A 20,737-nucleotide genomic window follows, 5' to 3' on the forward strand; every position below is an offset into this window, starting at 1 on the left:
GGAGCAGAAGAGCGTGGAATTGGTCCTAAATAGTTGTATCCAATCCTTGCCCCTATTCATTTTATTGTCATTCAAATTTTGATTCCTTTCAAGCTCTAGACCCTAATTTTGATTCTTGATCATATCTGTGTGAAATTGAGCAAGGGTGTGGAATGCCCCATTCCCACTGGCAGAAATAACGACAGTGACTGCCTGGCAGGAGGAAAATATTCCAGGACGTTGAAATGATATTAAAACGAGGAGCTGACATCATTTTAACCCCTATGAACGGGTGGGTTGGGAGCAGGTGGGAGGATTAAATAATAGCTTTTTGAAGCGCAACCGCAACCCGGCTCCAACGCGTCCACTTCTGGGTTTAACCCAGGCGGGTTTGGATGCACGCATATCCAAAACCTGGAAGCCCCATCCTGACTTAATGCTGACATGCACATTGTTAAAGGGACAATTTACCTCATTGAAATAGTTCAGGTACTTAATTTTTTGTTGATTCTAAGTCTGACAATAATGTAATTGCATCTGCACGGTTTTCCCATGGCTTTTGAATCTCGTCAGGTGAAAGGAGGCGAGAAGAGCCGATCCATGAGTTTAGTGCCTTTAGCACTGCTTGTTGGCCAGGAGAAGAAGGAGTGTTCCCTCTAGCCCCAACAAGCTTACCTCCCTCCATTGGACCCCTGCGATCGGCAGACCTCTACCCAATGACCGAGAACCCCACGATGGTAGACTCCCCTTCCCAATGGCTGAGACCCCCGATGGTAGACCCTTTGCGATGGCCGAGACCCCACGATGGTAGACCTCCCCCCACTTCCCCACACCTCTGATTCTTCATCCGATCTCCGACTGCCAACCCTATCACCTCCCCACCATCTTCTCCAAGGGCCCACCTCCCCGATGTTCTCCATGGCACTTCCCCCCCCCCCCCCCCGATGTCCTCCACAGCCCACGATCTCTCCCACCCTCCCCTCCAATTCCCGGCTCCTTTCTCTCCCGACAGGTAGATAGCCTGTCAATGTGGCTGAATGTCACGCGGGAAAACCGAAAGCAAAAATAACTACCTTAAATTGAGTTGCGATTGCAGTTTCCAACGCACTCACTTCATTTCCGGGTTTCCCACACGAAAACCTACCCACCGGCTAAGTTCCCGGCTCCAAGTTAAAAGCATACCCCAGATGTCTATTTGGATGCCTGTTTTCTACCCAACAGAACACTCGTATAAAATAATCAGCCAGCATTGCTGGGTCGCCTGATCAAAATGGAAGTCGTGGCAAAACTGCTGCATATCCTTAATTTTGAAGCTCTTTTCATAGGGTGGAACTTGCGCAGGATGTAAAACGGGCGACCAATCCGATACCGCCCGTTTTATGCCCCTGATGTTGAAAGTTTCGCCCGTGGTTACGTTTGCTGTTTTGACTCTTAGCCGTACAAATGTGAGTTAATACAGCTTGGTGTCTTGTGCAGAACCCCTTACCACAGTTTACATTGATTTTTTCTTTGGGAAAAGCCCTGTCTTTTATTTGGGTTATGTTATTTGGAGGAAGAAAAGGAGAATGCAGATTCTCCAGAATGATACCTGGGCTAAATCATGAGGACAGGTTGCATAGACCAGGATTGTATTCCCTTGAGCATAGAAGACTAAGGGGTGATCTAATTGAGGTGATTTGGATAATTAAAGGAGTTGATAGAGTAGACAGTGAGAAACTATTTCCTCTAGTGGAGGAATCCAGAACAAGGGGACAAAACCTTTAAATTAAAGCTAGGCAGTTCAGGGGTGATGTCAGGAAGCACTTCTTCACACAAAGGGTAGTATAATTCTGGAACTCTGTCTCCCAAAAAGCTGTTGAGGCTAGGTCAATTGAAAATGTCAAAACTGAGATTGGTAGATTTTTGTTAGGCAAGGGTATTAAGGTTTACGGAACCAAGGCGGCTAGATGGAGTTAATATACAGATCAACCATGTTCTAATTGAATGGTGGGACAGGCTCGAGGGGCTAAATGGCCTACATCTGTTCCTATGTCCCCATTGCCTGCTATAAGACTCCTTACATAAGAGATATTAGTAGCAATGTTAATTAGAGCACCTTCTCGTGACGACACATCTGCCTACAGCATTAACAGTCCTGTCCCTATTGGCCTCCCACCCCATCCCAACCCAGAGAAGCATTCTTCTGCACACATTTGACACAACACCATCAAATTCCATATCTCCCATTCATGCTATCTACTCTGATACATTTGCACAGCTGAGCAAAACCAAAATCTGAAAGACTCAACTACTGGTCACATATTTGTAATTTTCCACCCACAATGAATGTTTCCCTAATAACTGTGCTTTCCCTTAGTGGCCCTAATGTTGAGCCCTATCAGCCTTAATCTATGGTTTCTCCTTGATGCTCCCTCTATGAGCAGGAGTGCGTGAGGTGGGTGTTCCTGTGATCTTCCATGAGTCCTTTAGGACTGAGGTGACTCTCCCCATAGGGCAGCTTAAGTCACTAAAACTTTGAGAAATGCTTTTCTGTATTGTAGCCTCAACCGCTTGAAGACAGGAAAGGAGAACCTTCTCCTGTCCCAAGGCCATGGTCAGAGCCTCCATTGTAGAAGCTAGAATGGTCTTTATGGCCGCTGTGCAAGGGTTCCCATCTGCAGATTGCCCTGTAGCTGCCATGCACAGAATGGACTAAATTACTGTATACACATCTATCATGGTGCTAGAGGTGTGGGTAGTGGACCTGCTGCATATTTTCGGAAACCTTTTTAGATACTTTCCCCAGTGTCTGCACATATGTGGCATGCTTGAGCAACATCCTTCATTTTAAAGCTTAAACCTTGAGATCTGGATCCTGAGCCTCCTCAGATGAGGCCACACAACTTCTAACCCACAGGCCAATATTGTTTGCCTCTTCAGATTCTGCCTTTAGCTCCTCCTGCCCACTTATGCTCTGTGCATCACCCTGGGGCTGAAAGCTGTTTGGGCTGTTTCCCTGGAGGTTTAGCTAATCTCCTACCTGAATTATGGTGGGAGTTTGGAACAACCTTCAAAGAATTTCCACACCTATAACATCATAACAAATTGGAATTGGGTAAGTATGTGAAAAGGAAGACCATTAAAGGATATGAGAAAGTGCAGGGAAATGGGATTAGAATAGATGGCTCCAGTTGAAGACCGAGCACTGGCAGAGCTCGATGTACTGCGTAGCTTTCTCCTTGTCCAGCATTTTAACTTTTGTGCTGCCCTTTTTTTTATTCGTTCGTGGGATGTGGGCGTCGCTGGCGAGGCCTGCATTTATTGCCCATCCCTAATTGCCCTTGAGAAGGTGGTGATGAGCCGCCTTCTTGAACCGCTGCAGTCCGTGTGGTGAAGGTTCTCCCATCCCTCCTCCCTCAATCCTCCCTTCCTCTCTTCTCTCCTGTCTGCCCTTTTTTCTCTCTCCTTTCTTTCCCATCGATTTCCCCTCTGCTACCTTCCCCTTCCCTCCCTTCCCTCCCTTCCTATCTTCTCTGCTCCCTCCCTGTCCTCCGTCTGCTCTCCATAATTTTAAATGGGTATAAAATCAGATTGACTACGTTATGGGCATGTGATCCTCGCAGCCTGTTCCACCCAGGCAATGGTTAAGGCTCAGGTGATAAAGACTCCATACTGCCCATAGTGTGTTGCAAGACACTAACACATTGATGAGGGTTAGATGGTTTCATGAATCACATAAGCAAGTTTTGAGCAGTTATGTACAAAATAGCACACTTGAGTATGTTTTAACATATGCCTTGACCTTGATCTTTATTCCTGCTTTGATGTTATTTTGCATAATAAATAGAAACTTTAGGGTGCTATTTTCCCTTTCTATTTGTTGCTGGTAAAGATGTGTTGAGGTTGACAGGCTCCTATAGTTAAACTATCTGATTTAAACAAAGTGGTGTTGTATAATGTGATGCGACAATTTGCAATAATACTTCCAAATCTTCCCTTCCACAAACTGACTCATTAAAGGAGTTCCATACTCAACTTTTCTTTTGAATACCCCCTGTGTAATTCCAAGTGAATTTTTCACAAATAGCCTTTAACAAGGCTTTAACACAAACAAAAATCATTAATTTGCTTTAACCCATTTTGGGATGAAACACAACTTAGAGTAGTAATACAAGCGGACAAATAGTCCACTACAATTTTCTACTAGTTTTGCACCCATTTTTGCATGCCTACTGATCCATCAAAACAAACAGAGGAAAATATAGCCACTTACATTATAGTCCAATATAAAATGTAAGTGAAAAATTAAATTTACCTTGTAAATGCCAAGATTTATAATACTTACCCAAGAGAAGTTAAGAAATAATAGTTGTCAGGATGTAAGAAAATGTTTATATGTGTTTAGATAGCAACAGGCTCCCTGGTGGATGATCATGACATTCTACAAACATCTAGTCTGCTCTACTGCAGATAGATGAAGGAATATTTGTTGAGTTTTAAGCCTTGAGGACTGCAGAAACATTTTTGCATCCTGTCTTTAAAAAAAAATTTAGGTTGACAATTTCTCTTGTTTTTATTGTGCATTTTATTGTTCTGTGTTTCAAAACTACCATATTCTGCTGTGTTCAGAATTACATAATAATATCATTAGAAAGAAAATGCTCAGAGGTAGAAATGTAGCAACTCAAAATGTTTACACATTTTAGATTTTTGGCTTCTGCTCAGAGTTCCATCCAGAACTCAGCGGAAAACTGTCAGTCCTTAGCTATTTGAAGTAAAGTAGCTTGAAAGACAGACAGCCATGGGATTACCTTCGAAGTTCATCTGTGTTCACAACAATGAGACGTTATTTCATTGTCTCTTGGAAAGTGTGGGAAGCAAACTTTGGACCATTTATCTGCCCAATATGTGTCCCATATTTTGTTCTAAGTGTGAAAACTGGATTTAGCCTGTGTTATGACACATTTTAAGACACAACATATTTATATGCCTATTCAAAATTAAGGATGAAGTAGATCTGACTGAAAAGAATCACTGACCACCTAAGAGTAGATGTTCACTGAATACATTTCAGATAGTTTCCAAATGAATTTTGGTACTAAAATCAAGAAGAAAATGACAACTTCATGGTTCAATACAGTGGAACTCCAAACTGCTGTGCAACATGAACCAAGTGTTTACACCTGCAATTTCCTATGTGGTGAGGTCCTGATTTAGATTGTGCCAGTGGGGGAAATGTCTGGTGGAGGCTAGGCACTTTCCCATCCAAAGAAAGAAAAAATGAGCAGGAAAGTCACCTCATGCCATTTCTCAGCTTTGCAGTGTTTACATTTGCAACTCGATACATGATGAGGTGCTGATTTCATATGTGTCAATGGGTAATGAGAAAGAGGGTCACCCTAGACCTCTCTTGTGCAACTTGGGGTCAATGGTTACAGCCTGAAATTCGTAGAGGCATTGCTTGCCAACTGTCTCAGCAGGGAGATGGCATGAGGCTCTGGGAGAAGCTAAAAGAGGGAAAAGATTAAAAAATGTAAATATTGTACTGAGAAATAAATCTAGTATTTACAAATGAAAGACAATGTTGAGCTCTTATCCCTTGAACTCGCGGTAGTATATATCTGTACATACTTCTTGTCTGCACAGCTTAACTTCCTGTTATCCCATTTTTGGCACACTTTTTGTGTTAACCATTTTCCATTATAAATTCTTATGTCTACATTTATAATGGGTTTTTCTCCATCAATGCACAGATTGCGCAATTTGGCCATTGGGTACCCATAATTTTTTTTTTCATTCATGGGATTTGGGCATCAAGGCCAGCATTTATTGCCCATCCCGAATTGCCCTTGAGATGGTGATGGTGAGCCGCCTTCTTGAACTGCTGCAGTCCGTGTGGTGAAGGTACTCCCACAGTGCTGTTAGCTAGGAAGTTCCGGGATTTTGACCCAATGACGATGAAGGAATGGCGATATATTTCCAAGTCAGGATGGTGTGTGACTTGGAGGGGAACGTGCAGGTGGTGGTGTTCCCATGTGCCTGCTGCCCTTGTCCTTCTAGGTGGTAGAGGTCGCAGGTTTGGGAGATGCTTCGAAGAATCCTTAGTGAGTTGCTGCAGTGCATGGTATACACTGCAGCCACGGTGCGCCGGTAGTGGAGGGAGTCAATGTTTTAGGTGGTGGATGGGGTGCCAATCAAGCGGGCTGCTTTGTCTTGGATGGTGTCGAGCTTCTTGAGTGTTGTTGGAGTTGCACTCATCCAGTCAAGTGGAGAGTATTCCATCATGCTCTTGACTTGTGCCTTGTAGATGGTGAAGAGGCTTTGGGGAGTCAGGAGGTGAGTCATTTGCCACAGAATATCCAACCTATCCAACCTCTGACCTGCTCTTACAACCATAGTATTTATGTGGCTGGTCCAGTTTAGTTTCTGGTCAATGGTGACCCCCAAGATGAGGTTGGTGAGGAATTGGGCAATGGTAATGCCATTGAATGTCATGGGGAGGTGGTTAGATTCTCTCTTGTTGGAGATGGTCATTGCCTGGCACTTGTGTGGCGCAAATGTTATTTGCTACTTACCAACCCTAGCCTGGATGTTGTCCAGGTCTTGCTGCGTGTCGGCACGAACTGCTTCATTATCTGAGGGGTTGCGAATGGAACTGAACACAATGCAATCATCAGCAAACATCCCCACTTCTGACCTTATGTTGGAGGGAAGGTCATTGATGAAGCAGTTGAAGATGGTTGGGCCTAGGACACTTCCCTGAGGAACTTCTGCAGCGATGTCCTGGGGCTGAGACGATTGACCTCCAACAACCACTATCATCTTCCTTTGTGCTGGGTATGACTCCAGCTGCTGGACAGTTCTTCCTTTGATTTCCATTGACTTCAATTTTACTACGGCCCCTTGATGTCACACTCGGTCAAATGTTGCCTTGATGTCAAGGGCATTCATTCTCACCTCACCTCTGGAATTCAGCTCTTTTGTCCATGTTTGGAACAGGCCGTAATGAGGTCTGGAGCCGAGTGGTCCTGGCGAGGACTCAAAATGCTTTGTAAAAAATGTTTTGCTTGACATTTTTTCCACAATAACTAAAATTTCTATTGTCCAAAAAAGATTTCAAACAAAATTTTAAAAATCATATTTGACAATAACGTGATTACATTTATCCATCGACTTGTCTTTGCTATCTTTCAATAGATGCATAGAAACATAGAAAATAGGAGCAGGAGTAGGCCATTCGGCCCTTCGAGCCAGCTCCTCCATTCAATATGATCATGGCTGATCCTCTATCTCAATACCATATTCCCACTCACTCCCCATACCCCTTGATGCCTTTTGTATCTAGAAATCTATCTTGCTCCTTCTTAAATATATTCAGTGACTTGGCCTCCACAGCCTTCTGTGGTAGAGAATTCCACAGCTTCAGCGCCCTGAGTGAAGAAATTTCTCCTCATCTCAGTCCTAAATGTCCTACCCCGTATCCTAAGACTGTGATCCCTCGTTCTGGACCTCCCAGCCAGGGGGAACATTCTCCCTGCATCCAGTCTGTCTAGCCCTGTCAGAATTTTATATGTTTCAATGAGATCCCCTCTCATTCTTCTAAACTCTAGTGAATACAGGCCGAGTCGACCCAATCTCTCCTCATACGACAGTCCTGCCATCCCAGGAATCAGTCTGGTGGACCTTCGCTGCACTCCCTCTATGGCAAGTATATTCTTTCTTGGGTAAGGAGACCAAAACTGCACACAATACTCCAGGTCTGGTCTCATCAAGGCCCTGTATAACTGCAGTAAGACATCCTTGCTCCTGTACTCAAATCCTCTGGCGATGATACCATTTGCCTTCCTAACTGCTTGCTGCACCTGCATGTTTACTTTCAGTGACTGGTGTACAAGGACACCCAGGTCCCTTTGTACATCAACATTCCCCAATCTTTCGCCATTTAAATAATACTCTGCCTTTCTGTTTTTCCTTCCGAAGTGGATAACTTCACATTTATCCTGCATCTGCCATGTATTTGCCCACTTACTCAACTTGTCTAAATCGCCTTGAAGCCTCTTTGCATCCTCCTCACAACTCATAACCCCACCTAGTTTTGTGTCGTCAGCCAACTTGGAAATATTACATTTGGTTCCCTCATCCAAATCATTGATATATATTGTGAATAGCTGGGGCCCAAGCACTGATCCCTGCTGTACCCCACTAGTCACTGCCTGCCATCCTGAAAAAGACCCATTTATTCCTACTCTCTGTTTCCTGTCTGTTAACCAATTTTCAATCCATGCCAGAATATTACCACCAATCCCATGTGCTTTAATTTTGCACACTAACCTCTTATGTGGGACTTTATCAAAGGCCTTCTGAAAATCCAAATAAATCACATGCACTGGTTCTCCCTTATCTATTCTACCAGTTACGTCCTCAAAAAACTCCAGTAGGTTTGTCAAACATGAATTCCCTTTCATAAATTCATATTGACTTTGTCTAATCCCGTTGATATTTTCTAAGTGTCCTGTTATCACATCCTTTATTATAGACTCTAGCATTTTCCCTACTACTGATGTTAGGCTACCGGTCTGTAGTTCCCTGTTTTCTCTCTTCCCTCCTTTTTTAAATAGTGGGGTTACATTTGCCACCCTCCAATCTGCAGGAATTGTTCCATAATCTATAGAATTTTGGAAGATGAGAACTAATGCATCCACTATTTCCATGGTTACCTCTTTACTACTCTGGGATGCAGATTTTCAGGTCCTGGGGACTTATCGGCCTTCAGTCCCATTAATTTCTCCCAGCACTAATTTTTTTACTGATACTAATTTCTTTTAATTCCTCCTTCTACTAGTCCCTTGGTTCCCCAGCATTTCTGGGAAGTTACTTGTGTCCTCTTCCGTGAAGACAGAACTGAAGTATTTGTTTAATTGCTCTGCCATTTCCCTGTTCCCCATTATAAATTCTCCCATTTCTGACCTTGATGCCTTCATTAAAGTTTTTACTTTAAGGCCTCTTCATCTTTCAAAAGCTTGGGCTTGAAGTTGATATTCTTTCCAAGAGCTGTGACTCTGAGGTGAATTTGGTTTGTGCACTATTAGCATGTATTTTTTTTGTTCATAGGATGTGGGCGTCGCTGGCAAGGCCAGCATTTATTGCCCTTGAGAAGGTGGTGGTTAGCCACCTTCTAGAACCGCTGCAGTCCATGTGGTGCAGGTTCTCCCACAGTGCTGTTAGGAAGGGAGTTCCAGGATTTTGACACAGCGACGATGAAGGAATGGCGATATATTTCCAAGTCGAGATGGTGTGTGACTTGGAGGGGAACCTGCAGGTGGTGTTGTGCCTGCTGCTCTTGTCCTTCTAGGTGGTAGAGATCGTGGGTTTGAGAGGTGCTGTCGAAGAAGCCTTGACGAGTTGCTGCAGTGCTTCCTGTGGATGGTACACACTGCAGCCACAGTGCGCCGGTGGTGAAGGGAGTGAATGTTTAGGGTGGTGGATGAGGTGCTAATCAAGCGGGCTACTTTGTCCTGGATGGTGTTGAGCTTTTTGAGTGTTGTTGGAGCTGCACTCATCCAGGCAAGTGGAGAGTATTCCATCACACTCCTGATTCGTGCCTTGTAGATGGTGGAAAGGCTTTGGGGAGTCAGGAGGTGAATCACTCGCTGCAGAATACCCAGCCTCTGACCCACTCTTGTAGCCACAGTATTTATATGGCTGGTTCAGTTAAGTTTCTGGTCAATGGTGACCCCCAGGATGTTGATTGTGGGGGATTCGGCGATGGTAATGCCATTGAATGCCAAGGGGAGGTGGTTAGACTCTCTCTTGTTGGAGATAGTCATTGCCTTGCACTTGTATGGCGTGAATGTTACTTGCCACTTATGAGCCCAAGCCTGGATGTTGTCCAGGTTTTGCTGCATGCGGGCTCAGACTGCTTCATTATTTGAGGAGTTGCGAATGGAACTGAACACTGTGCAATCATCAGCGAACATCCCCATTTCTGACCTTATGATGGAGGGAAGGTCATTGATGAAGCAGCTGAAGATGGTTGGGCCTAGGACACTGCCCTGAGGAACTCCTGCAGCGATGTCCTGGGGCTGAGCTGATTGCCCTCCAACAACCACTACCATCTTCCTTTGTGCTAGGTATGACTCCAGCCACTGGTGAGATTTCGCCCTGATTCCCATTGACTTCAATTTTACTAGGGCTCCTTGGTGCCACACTCGGTCAAATGCTGCCTTGATGTCAAGGGCAGTCATTCTCACCTTACCTCTGGAATTCAGCTCTTTTATCCATGTTTGGACCAAGGCTGTAATGAGGTCTGGAGCTGAGTGGTCCTTGCGGAACCCAAACTGAAAATCGGTGCACAGGTTATTGGTGAGTAAATGCCGCTTGATAGCACTGTCGACAACACCTTCCATCACTTTGCTGATGATTGAGAATAGGCTGATGGGGCGGTAATTGGCTGGATTGGATTTGTCCTGCTTTTTGTGGACAGGACATACCTGGGCAATTTTCTACATTGTCGGGTCGATGCCAGTATTGTAGCTGTACTGGAACAGCTTGGCTCGAGGCGCAGCTAGTTCTGGAGCACAAGTCTTCAGCACTACAGCTGGGATGTTATCGGGTTCCCATAGCCTTTGCTGTATCCAGTGCACTCAGCCGTTTCTTGATATCACGTTGAGTGAATCGAATTGGCTGAAGACTGGCTTCTGTGATGGTCGTGATCTTGGGAGGAGGCTGAGATGGCTCATCCACCCAGCACTTCCGGCTGAAGATGGTTGCAAACGCTTCAGCTTTGTCTTTTGCACTCACGTGCTGGACTCCGCCATCATTGAGGATGGGGATGTTTACAGAGCCTCCTCCTCTCGTTAGTTGTTTAATTGCATGTGCAGTGTACCTAATTTCCCAGGATACATCAGTGCTGTTTGGTCAGCTGTTCTGTTGAAATAACATCTAGCAGTTTCTGTTCAAAAGTTTTTCAAAATTATTTGAAGATAAGCTGTAGCTTTTTGAATTCCAAAATCGTTTTTCAAGGAAGGTTGAGTGTTTTTGTTCTTTTTTTAAATAGAGAGACTGTAGATTTTCATCTTCACTGGCTGGGTGGTAATTTGATGGAGTGGATCTCCCTGCCTTTACACAACCCGACCAATTTTCATTCCATTGATTTCAAAGGAGTGAAAATCAGGCATATTTTCTACTCCATTCAGCCAGATTACTGCCCAGGTGGTGAAGATGAATATATACTCACGTGTTTGTGATTGTGTGTGTTCTATAAAATTCAGGCCCAGATTTTCCTTACTGCGCTGGTGTTCCAGTGAGATGGGATTTCCTCCAATACTTCTAACATTGTCACAAACCAGATCCAGAGTACTGAGTGTGGGGTGATTACAGATGATTAGCAGGCTTCTGCCATCAAGAATGCCCAGCCACAGAATCCTGCTGCTGCTGCACCAGAAGAAGCAGCTGGGTAGTTAAAGGGGCAGATGTGCCCCGAAGACTAATTGAACTGCATATACCTTCCACATAGGCGCCACAGGAAGCGGACAGGAGGAATATCTGCCAGGGACCTGGATCTGCCCCTGTCCCAGCCTCACTGCCATTGGCCTGCTGTAAGTAGGGAATGAGTGGGCATTGGTGGTCTGGGTGGCGGGAGGGAAATCTAGATAAGGCGGTGAGGTGGTGGTAGGCTTCACTGCCAAATTTTCCAGCATATAAAATTATAGTAAAAATCTACTTCTGGGTGCACTTCCTGTCAACACTGGCATTAAATATAGCGCCAGAAGTTTACATCGGCAATTTCCTTTATAAATGTGGATATAGGAATTTATAATGCAAATATGAAAATAAAGACAGAATGCATGGCTTAAAAATGGAGATTGAATTACATCTGTACACCTGGCCCAAATATTCCTCAGTCTCTAGCCTTACTTTGCCTGAAGACTACACTTCGTCTTGACGACTTGAGTGGAATGCCATGGGTGACTTGAGTTATCAGCCTCCTGTAACCTCCTTAATTATTAAGAAAGGCTCGGATGTCCAAGAGAGCTGCAGGGACCAATAGCCATTATACATTTTCCAGATTCAGGATTTGATTGTACTGTTTTGGCACAGAAATGGTATTTCCTAATATTGATGCAGGTCAATATTGGATGGTACAAACTTTTGATTCTTAAAAAAAAAACATCATGGCCTTATAATTTATAATAATATTAGTGTTTATACTAGTCGGATCAATGGAATAATTGGCTTTATGCATAGGGTTTTTCTAGCTTAACAAAACATTGTACGGTGAGTATGAGCTGGCAGTGTTGCAATCATTTGTCTAATTTGTTATAAAGTTTGACAAGGAATAATAGACTAGAAATTATTGGATTGTATCCAAATTATCTTAGTAATAATAAATAAAAGGGAATTGTTTGTATTATGTGAGTCATATAATACAGTATTCCTAAATAGGTCAGGAACTGTTATTAATGGAGATTACTTCACTACATGTCTGTGAAGATTTTATATTCTCCATGGACCAAATCATTACAATTTTTTGGATGCTTGCATTACCAAGTTGTTAACAAAGTACATATGCTGTGAAGCTAGTTCTTAATTTGGAAATGACATTCACTGTGATCATTTTGACAAAAAGTTAATAAACAAGGAATTGGATGGTTTGTTATGGAATTTATCACATTCTGAGTACCTCAGACATCATTGTGATTTTCTTCCAATAGACTCTGAGCTTGATGTTTAGCGTCTCTTTTCACTCCCCAAAAGTATGTTTTTCTTCCTTACGCTAGATGGAACGTTGCGTGAATTTCATAGAGGATAACAAATTATTTTATTTTGTTGAGTTTTGTAATATTATCTTTTGCTTATGTTTATGGACATGTAACAAAGAGGATTAGAAGGGGGAATTTGATTATCATTTATGTTTATGTAAAGCTTATTACAGTTCAGGCTTTCTCCTAATACTTTTCTGTTGCATTTATGGCAAAAAGGCAGTTTCCATAAGCAGAGTCGCCCATGCACCCTTATATGTACCATGCAAGGATGTAAACTTGCTCACTATTTGTGCTCTCAAACCAGAACAACAACAACTTGCATTTGTATAACGCCTTTAATGTAGTAAAGCATCCCAAGGTGCTTCACAGGGGCGTTATCAAACAAAATTTGACACCGAGCCACATATGGAGATATTAGGACAGGCGACCAAAAGCTTGGTCAAAGAGGTAGGTTTTAAGCAGCATCTTAAAGGAGGAGAGAGAGGCAGAGAGGTTTAGGGAGGGAATTCCAGAGCTTAGGGTCTAGGCAGCTGAAGGCACGGCCGGCAGTGGTAGAGCAATTAAAATCTGGGATGCACAAGAGGCCAGAATTGGAGGAACGCAGCAATCTTGGAGGGTTGTAGGGCTGGAGGAGGTTACAGAGATAGGGAGGGGTGAGGCCATGGACCGATTTGAAAACCAGGATGATAATTTTGAATGTTATGTTCAGAAATTGGGCACAAGAGACATCAGATTTTTGGCACTGAAGGATGGAGGCTCAGTGGAAGGATGTGGCATTTCAGAAAACACCGGTGGAAGTAGTTTATAGGCACCCTACTAGTAGCAATATCGTTGGTCAGAGTATTAATCATGAAATTATAGGAGCTTGTAACAAAGGTAATGCAGTAATCGTGGGGGACTTTAATCTTCATATAGACTGGGCAAATCAAATTGGCAAAGGTAGTGTGCAGGATGAGTTCATGGAATGCATTCGAGATGGTTTCCTAGAGCAATATGTCATAGAACCAACCAGGGAACAGGCTATTTTAGATCTTGTATTTGGTAATGAGACAAAGTTAATTAGTAATCTCACAGTAAGGGATCCTCTGGGGAAGAGTGATCATAATATGATAGAATTTCACATTGAGTTTGATAGCGATGTACTTAAGTCAGAAACGAGTCTTAAACTTAAATAGATCCAATTACATAGGTATGAGGGGTGAGTTGGCTAAGGTGGATTGGGAAACCAAATTAAAGGGTATGATGGTTGAAATGCAACGGCAAACATTTAAAGAAATATTTCAATATTCTCAACAAATATACATTCCATTGAGAAATAAAAACTCCACGGGAAAAGTGATCCACCCGTGGCTAACGAAATAAGTTAAGGATAGTATTAGATTAAAAGAAGAAGCCTATAATGTTGCCAAGAAGAGTAGTAAGCCCGAGGTTTGGGAGAGTTTTAGAAACCAACAAAGGACGACCAAAAAATTGATAAAAAGGGTGAAAATAGAATATGAAAGTAAACTGGCAAGAAATATAAAAATGGATTGTAAGAGCTTCTACAAATATGCAAAAAGGAAGAGAGTAGCAAAATCCAAATTGGTTCCTTAGAGGCTAAGACAGGAGAAATTATAATGGGGAATTAGGAAATGGCAGATGGGTTAAACAAATATTTTATATCTGTCTTCACAGTAGAAGGCACAAAAAGCGTACCAGAAATAGTGGGGAACCAAGGGTCTAATGAGATTGAGGAACATAAAGTAATTAATATCAGTAGGGGAAAAGTCCTTGAGAAACTAATTGGACTAAAGGCTGATAAATCCCCTGGACCTGATGGCCTACATTCGAGGGTTCTAAAGGAGGTGGCTGCAGAGATAGTGGATGCATTAGTTAAGGTCTTCCAAAATGCCCTAGATTTTAGAACGGTCCCAGCAGATTGGAAGGTAACAAATGGTACCCTGCTATTCGAGAAAGGAGGGAGAGAGAAAACCGGGAATACAGGCCAGTTAGCCTAACATCAGTCATCGGGAAAATGCTGGAATCCATTAATAAGGAAGTGGTAACAAGGCACTCAGAAAATCATAATATGATTAGGCAAAGTCAACATGATTTTATGAGAGGGAAAACGTGTTTGACAAATTTATTACAGCTTGTTGAGGATGTAACTACCAGGGTAGATAAAGGGGAATCAGTAGATGTCATATATTTGGATTTTCAAAAGGCATTCGATAAGGTGTCACATAAAAGGCTGTTACACAAGATAAGGGCTCATGGGGTTGGTATTAGCATAGATAGAGGATTGGTTAATGGAAAGGAAACAAAGAGTAGGGATAAACGGGTCATTTTCAGGTCAGCAGGCTGTAACTAGTGGGGTGCTGCAAGGATTGGTACTTGGGCCTCAGCTAATCACAATCTATATTAATGACTTAGATGAAGGAACCGAGTGTAATGTATCCAGGTTTGCTGACGAAACAAAGCTAGGTGGGAAAGTAAGCTATGAAGAGGACATAAAGAGCATGCAAAAGGATATAGACAGGTTAAGTGAGTGGGCAAGAAGGTGGCAGATGGAGTATAATGTGGGGAAATGTGAGGTTTTTTTATTCGTCGCTGGCGAGGCCAGCATTTATTGCCCATCCCTTATTGCCCTTGAGAAGGTGGTGGTGAGCCGCCTTCTTGAACCGCTGCAGTCCGTGTGGTGAAGGTTCTCCCACAGTGCTGTTAGGAAGGGAGCTCCAGGATTTTGACCCAATGACGATGAAGGAATGGCGATATATTTCCAAGTTGGGATGGTGTGTGACTTGGAGGGGAACGTGCAGGTGGTGTTGTTCCCATGTACCTGCTGCTCTTGTCCTTCTAGGTAGTAGAGGTCGCGGGTTTGGGAGGTACTGTCCAAGAAGCCTTGGCGAGTTGCTGAATGCATCCTGTGGATGGTACACACTGCAGCCACAGTCCGCCGGTGGTGAAGGGAGTGAATGTTTAGGGTGGTGGATGGGGTGCCAATCAAGCGGGCTGGTGTCTAGCTTCTTGAGTGTTGTTGGAGCTGCCCTCATCTGGGCAAGTGGAGAGTATTCCATCTCACTCCTGACTTGTGCCTTGTGGATGGTGGAAAGGCTTTGGGGAGTCAGGAGGTCATCACTCGCCGCAGAATACCCAGCCTCTGACCTGCTCTCGTAGCCACAGTATTTATATGGCTGGTCCAGTTAAGTTTCTGGTCAATGGTGAACCCCAGGATGTTGATGGTGGGGGATTCAGCGATGGTAATGCCGTTGAATGTGAAGGGGAGGTGGTTAGACTCTCTCTTGTTGGAGATGGTCATTGCCTGGCACTTGTCTGGCGCGAATGTTACTTGCCACTTATGAGCCCAAGCCTGGATGTTGTCCAGGTCTTGCTGCACGCGGGCTCGGACTGCTTCATTATTTGAGGGGTTGCGAATGGAACTGAACACTGTGCAATCATCAGAGAACATCCGAATTTCTGACCTTACGATGGAGGGAAGGTCATTGATGAAGCAGCTGAATATGGTTGGGCCTAAGATACTGCCCTGAGGAACTCCTGCAGCAATGCCCTGGGGCTGAGCTGATTGGCCTCCAACAACCACTACCATCTTCCTTTGTGCTAGATATGACTCCAGCCATTGGAGAGATTTTCCCCTGATTCCCATTGCCTTCAATTTTACTAGGGCTCCTTGGTGCCACACTCGGTCAAATGCTGCCTTGAAGTCAAGGGCAGTCACACTCACCTCACCTCTGGAATTCAGCTCTTTTGTCCATATTTGGACCAAGGCTGTAATGAGGTCTGGAGCTGAGTGGTCCTAGCGGAACCCAAACTGAGCATCGGTGAGCAGGTTATTGGTGAGCAAGTGCTGCTTGGAAGGTGTCGTCGACAACACCTTCCATCACTTTGCTGATGATTGAGAATAGACTGATGGGGCGGTAATTGGCCGGATTGGATTTGTCCTTTTTGTGGACAGGACGTACCTGGGCAATTTTCTACATTGTCGGGTAGATGCCAGTGTTGTAGCTGTACTGGAGCAGCTCGGCTAGAGGCGCAGCTAATTCTGGAGCACAAGTCTTCAGCACTACAGCCGGGTTGTTGTCGAGGCCCAAAAGCCTTTGCTGTATCCAATGCACTCAGCTGTTTCTTGATATCATGTGGAGTGAATCGAATTGTCTGAAGACTGGCTTCTGTGATGGTGGTGATATTGGGAGGAGGCTGAGATGGATCATCCACTTGGCACTTCTGGCTGAAAATGGTTGCAAACGCTTCAGCTTTGTCTTTTGTACTTACGTGCTGGACTTATTTTTTTATTCGTTCATGGGATGTGGGCGTCGCTTGTGAGGCCGGCATTTATTGCCCATCCCTAATTGCCCTTGAGAAGGTGGTGGTGAGTCGCCTTCTTGAACCGCTGCAGTCCGTGTGGTGACAGTTCTCCCACAGTGCTGTTAGGAAGGGAGTTCCAGGATTTTGACCCAGCGACGATGAAGGAACGGCGATATATTTCTAAGTCGGGATGGTGTGTTACTTAGAGGGGAACGTGCAGGTGGTGTTGTTCCCATGTGCCTGCTGCTTTTGTCCTTCTAGGTGGTAGAGGTCGCAGGTTTGGGAGGTGCTGTCGAAGAAGCCTTGTCGAGTTGCTGCAGTGCATCCTGTGGATTGTACACACTGCAGCCACTGTGCGCCAGTGGTGATGGGTGTGAATGGGGTGCCAATCAAGCGGGCTGCTTTATCCTGGATGGTGTTGAGCTTCTTGAGTGTTGTTGGAGCTGCACTCATCCAAGCAAGTGGAGAGTATTCCATCACACTCCTGACTTGTGCCTTGTAGATGGTGGAAAGGCTTTGGGGAGTCAGTAGGTGAGTCACTCGCTGCATAATACCCAGCCTCTGACCTGCTCTCGTAGCCACAGTATTTATATGGCTGGTCCAGTTAAGTTTCTGGTCAATGGTGACCCCCAGGATGTTGATGGTGGGGGATTCGGCGATGGTAATGCCGTTGAATGTCAAGGGGAGGTGGTTAGACTCTCTCTTGTTGGAGATGGTCCTTGCCTGGCACTTATGAGCCCAAGCCTGGATGTTGTCCAGGTCTTGCTGCATGCGGGCTCGGACTGCTTCATTGAGGATGGGGATGTTTACAGACCCTCCTCCTTCCATTAGTTGTTTAACTGTCCACCACCATTCACGACTGGATGTGGCAGGACTGCAGAGCTTTGATCTGATCCGTTAGTTGTGGAATCGCTTAGCTCTGTCTATAGCATGTTGCTTCCTCTGTTTAGCATGCATGTAGTCCTGAGTTGTAGCTTCACCAGGTTGGCACCTCATTTTTAGGTACGCCTGGTGCTGCTCCTGGCATGCTCTTCTGCACTCCTAATTGAACCAGGGTTGATACCCTGGCTTGTTGGTAATGGTAGAGTGAGGAATATGCTGGGCCATGAGGTTACAGATTGTGCTGGAATACAATTCTGCTGCTGCTGATGGCCCACAGCACCTCATGGATGCCCAGTTTTGAGCTGCTAGTTCTGTTTGAATCTATCCCATTTAGCTCAGTGGTGGTGTCACACAACACGTTGGATGGTATCCTCAGTGCGAAGACGGGACTTCGTCTCCACGAGGACTGTGTGGTGGTCACTCCTACCAATACTGTCATGGACAGATGCATTTGCGACAGGTAAATTGGTGAGGACGAGGTCATGTAAGTTTTTCCCTCGTGTTGGTTCGTTCACCACCTGCCGCAGGCCCAGTCTAGCAGCTATGTCCTTCAGGACTCGACCAGCTCGGTCAGTAGTGGTGCTACCGAGCCACTCTTGGTGGTGGACATTGAAGTCCCCTACCCAGAGTACATTCTGTGTCCTTGCTACCCTCAGTGCTTCCTCCAAGTGGTGTTCAACATGAAGGAGGACTGATTCACTTTGGTAGGAAGAATTGAAAAACGGAATATTTTTTAAATTGTGAGAAACTATTAAATGTTGGTGTTCAGAGAGACTTGGGTGCCCTTGTACAAGAAACATAAAAAGTTAGCGTGCAGGTACAGCAAGCAATTCGGAAAGCAAATGGAATGTGGGTCTTTATTGCAAAGGGGTTGGAGTACAAAAGTAAGAAAGTCTCACTGCAGTTGTACAGGGCTTTGATGAGACCTCACCTGGAGTACTGTGTACAGTTTTGGTCTCCTTATCTAAGGAAGGATATACTTGCCTTAGAGGCGGTGCAATGAAGGTTCACTGGATTAATTCCTGGAATGAGAGGGTTGTCCTATGAGGCAAGATTGAGTAGAATGGGCCTATACTCTCTGGAATTTAGAAGAATGAGAGGTGATCGAATTGAAACATAGAAGATTATAAAGGGGCTTGTTGACAGAGTAGATGCTGAGAAGTTGTTTCCCATGGCTGGAGAGTCTTGAACAATAGGGCATAGTCGCAGGATAAGGGGTCTACCATTTAGGACTGAGATGAAGAGGAATTTCTTCACTCAGAAGGTTGTGAATCTTTGGAATTCTCTACCCCAGAGGGCTGTGGATGCTGAGTCGTTGAATATATTCAAGGCTGAGATAGACAGATTTCTGGACTCTAGGTGAATCAAGGGATATGAGGATCAGGCAAGAAAGTGGATTTGAGGTCGAAGTTCAGCCATGATCTGATTGAATGGCAGAGCAGGCTCAAGGGGCCATGTGGCCTACTCCTGCTCCTATTTCTTATATTCTTATGGACCGGGAGTCATTGTAGATCAGCGAGCACAGGGGTGATGGGTGAACAGGACTTGGTGCAAGATGGCATACAGCAGAGTTTTGGATGAGCTCAAGTTTACAGAGGGTGCAAGATGGGAGCCGGCCAGGAGAGCATTGGAATAGACGAGTCTATTGGTAATAAAGGCATGGATGATGATTTCAGCATCGCTTGAGGTGAGGCAGGGATGGAGATGGGTGATGTTACGGAGATACATTTTAATTGCATCAAGTCTTCCCGACTATTCTGAAAGATGGGAAGTACCACACTGTCACTTCTTTGATCTAACTGAGGTGTTTAAAATGATAAAATAATTCGATAGGGTAGCGACAGAGAAACTATTTCCTCTGGTGAAGGATTCCAGAACAAGGGGCACAATCTTAAAATTTGAGCTAGGCTATTTAGTGAAATCAGCTAGCATTTTTCACACAGGCGGTAGTGGGTATCTGGAATGCCCTCCTCAAAAGGCTTTGGATGCTAGGTCAATTGAAATTTTCAAGGCTGAAATTTACATGTTTTTGTTAGGTGAGGGTATCAAGGGGAATGGTTCAAAGGTGGGTAAATTAATTGAGGTAGAGAGCCACCATAATCTAATTAAATGGTGGAATGGGCTTGAGGGGCTGAATGGCCTGCTCTTATTCCTATGATGTGGATTTCAGTTGAATCCACAGAATTTGGATTTCTTGCTAGAACTAAAATTTAAGAAAAAATCCCCAGTATTTAGTCAGTCCAAAAACCTCTGAATGTAGATAAGAACATAAGAAATAGGAGCAGGAGTAGGCCATACAGCTCCTTGAGCCTGCTCTGCCATTCAATTAGATCTGTCAGTCATCTTTAATTAAAGACAGAATGGTGCAAATTAGTGCATAGAATACTGATGAACTGGTGCAAAGGGACATTATACAAGGAGTTTTCTGAAAAACATGAAACTGGCACCTCTCCTCCATCTTCACTTGTTTCCATTGTATTCCTGTCCGAGTGTTCCAGGGCTTTTTCCTCACAAGGAGTGAGAGGCTTCGGGCTTCTCCATCTGTTGCAATTCTTTATTTCTGGTTGTGGACTATTTTTCCATTAAAGAAGAAAGTAGAAACTGTAAAGGCCTCTACTTGTATTGATATGGAATGCAAATTTGAATTAATACATAGAAATTACATAATGGAAACAAGGCATTCGGCCCAACTAGTCCATGTCGATGTTTACCCTCCATGTGAGCACATAGTTCTAATTGAATTTACCCACCCTATTTCCATATTCCTTTATCCCCTTGTTCTTCATTCACCTATCCAATTTAATCTTGAATGTTGACACAGTTTCTGCCTC

At 44.2% G+C, this 20,737-nt stretch overlaps 1 protein-coding gene across 1 annotated transcript in view; it reads left to right on the plus strand.

Moving 5' to 3' along the window:
- LOC137326682 (latent-transforming growth factor beta-binding protein 2-like) overlaps nt 1-20,737 on the plus strand; it is a 607,725-nt gene that overhangs the window by 214,547 nt on the left and 372,441 nt on the right. The window lies entirely within an intron of this gene.

The sequence above is a fragment of the Heptranchias perlo genome, chromosome 10 (assembly GCF_035084215.1).
Source record: "Heptranchias perlo isolate sHepPer1 chromosome 10, sHepPer1.hap1, whole genome shotgun sequence".
NCBI classification, from domain to species: Eukaryota; Metazoa; Chordata; class Chondrichthyes; order Hexanchiformes; family Hexanchidae; genus Heptranchias; species Heptranchias perlo.